Consider the following 2,347-nt stretch of genomic DNA (forward strand, 5'->3'; position numbering starts at 1 on the left):
AAGATAAATCTAAATTATATGAAAGGAAACATATTCAATACATTGTAGTTTGCTACTCATAATCGCTAGAATACTTTGTGTCTTGCTAATAAAGATACTTGAAATAACTTGGTTGAAGTAGAAGTAGCATAATAGGTTTTAGGAATTAGTATTTTGAGTTTAATTACTTGTTGGCTTGTAATAGTTTTCATAATTCCAAGACCCAAAAAAAATTTAATGCATTATTATTTTTAAACTTACTAAATAAATATACTTTCCACATATAAAATTTATTCAGTACGGTTCGGTATTTTTTCGGTTTATTTTTATAAAATAAAAAACATACCCTAATTATCGGTGCGGTTATAGATTTATATAAAAACCTACGATTTCCTAAAAAAAACCTAAAATCGATTCAGTGCGGTACGATTCGGTCGGTTTAGTCGGTTTTCGAATATCCATCGACACCGCTAGTGCTAAGTCTTCCAGATTTACTTGTTCGAAGACTGAAGACCAAAGAAGCCGGTCCCAGAATCCTTTTATTTTCTTCAGTCAAAGGCGATCCAGATCAGGATTGTCAAAGGCATCCAAGTAGATACATTCTCGGAACCATCAGATCTTGATATATTTGGGATTCTTCATTAACCACGTCTAGCATTTATACTCAGCTAAGTGTAACAAACGATATTTGCATTTACTGCAGTTAATCCATAAAACGTGTGCAAGAGACATAAGGGCCAGTTTTGATTATCTTATCCTGTAAATACCCTTCTTCCCACAATTAAATCTCATTTGAACTTTTACTCTTTCACTCGATATTATAGAAAATTTATTTATCTCTTTCGTTATTACTGTTGTTCATCAGCTCTAAGAAAATTCCTTTATAAGAATCTCTGAAATCAGACCAACTTGCTATCTTTAATAGAGGGCAAGTAGGAAGTACTTTAACTCTATAATACTTCTTCAATATCCAATTCTAAAATGGGAGGACAGCACATGCTTGAAGTGAACATTAAAGCAAGATAATAAATAATCTATAAAAGCAAAAAATAAAGCAACTATGGCACATGCAAGAGAAGTAGTTTGACTTCAAGGAGGTCTATAAATTACGACATTTTAGAAGTAATTAGCCACTCCAAAACATTCATAATTAAGTGTGAAATACTATTCCAATGATGTTGCTAAAGCATTCTTTTGTGCTCGCTATTCTCATTATGGTGGCAACTAGTAAGTACCACTTACTTCATAACTCTAAATTATAATTATATATTATCTACATTTTTTACTTTGTATGTAGTTATATATATACGTGACTGTACATATTTCAAATTAAAGCACGGATATGCATCTGATTCACTGAATAACACTTATATGTATGTCATTTTTTTTATATTATTAAAAAAATTAATTATTGTAATGATGAATATTTATAGCAAAGGTGGTCCTCTTGACAAACACAAAAGTCGAAGCTGCACTGGATGTTGATCATAATCTCTTAGGAATGAGGAAGAGATTACTCCCACAACTCAATACTTGTTTTAGATCTTGTAAATCTAGCTTGGATTGCAACGATTGTTGGGTTTGTTGCGCTTGTGGATTCTCTGCTACACTTGGTGGCCCTATGTGTCTGACATTTGATTAGTGTGTAGTGGAGACAGGCTCTTCTACACATCTCCATTATACAGTTGGGTTTCTGTGTTGTTTAATGTGTTCTTCAGTTGCTTGTCTTCCATAATTTATATGTATAATAAGGAAAGTCAAGTGAACAACTCTTTATTTTAAAATTACAATAAACTCCACTACAAAAGTTGGCTGGGTAAGAAATTGTATGATTCATCATGCATTTACCTTATTAATAAAATTATGCATATGTAATTTATGTTTGTTTTTAGTTTTTATTTATTTATAATGATTTATGCTTCAAGAGGAGAGCCTTGGCGTAACTGGTAAAATTGCTGCCGTAAGACCAGGAGGTCACAGATTCGAGCCATGGAAATAGCCTCTTGCAGAAATGCAGGGTAAGGCTGCCACTATTAGAAATCCGGAAAAAAGCGACCAAAATTTAGCGACCAAAGTTGGTCTGTGGGAAAAAGCGACCAAAGTTGGTCGCTAAACTAGCGAAAATAATAAAATATATAAAAGAAACAAAATAGCGACCAAGGTTGGTCGCTACTTGGTCGCTATATTAGTCAAAATGTTGACTGGACTGGTCAGACTTTCTTGATCAAACATTTACTGAGATTAGTGACCAATGTTGGTCGCTAAAGTGGGACCCACCTACAAAATTTTAATAATTATATTATTATTTTAAAAAAATTATAAAATATAAATATATATAATATAAAAATTGCGACCAACGTTGGTCGCA

At 32.4% G+C, this 2,347-nt stretch overlaps 1 long non-coding RNA gene across 1 annotated transcript; it reads left to right on the forward strand.

The window, feature by feature from the left end:
* The first annotated feature begins 1,066 nt into the window (after positions 1–1,066).
* On the forward strand, positions 1,067–1,858 carry LOC107809951 (uncharacterized). The gene is made up of 2 exons (XR_001653523.2): positions 1,067–1,206; positions 1,413–1,858. It is a non-coding gene; the product is annotated as an uncharacterized LOC107809951 (long non-coding RNA).
* The last annotated feature ends 489 nt before the right edge of the window (positions 1,859–2,347 follow it).

The sequence above is a fragment of the Nicotiana tabacum genome, chromosome 10 (assembly GCF_000715075.1).
Source record: "Nicotiana tabacum cultivar K326 chromosome 10, ASM71507v2, whole genome shotgun sequence".
NCBI lineage: Eukaryota > Viridiplantae > Streptophyta > Magnoliopsida > Solanales > Solanaceae > Nicotiana > Nicotiana tabacum.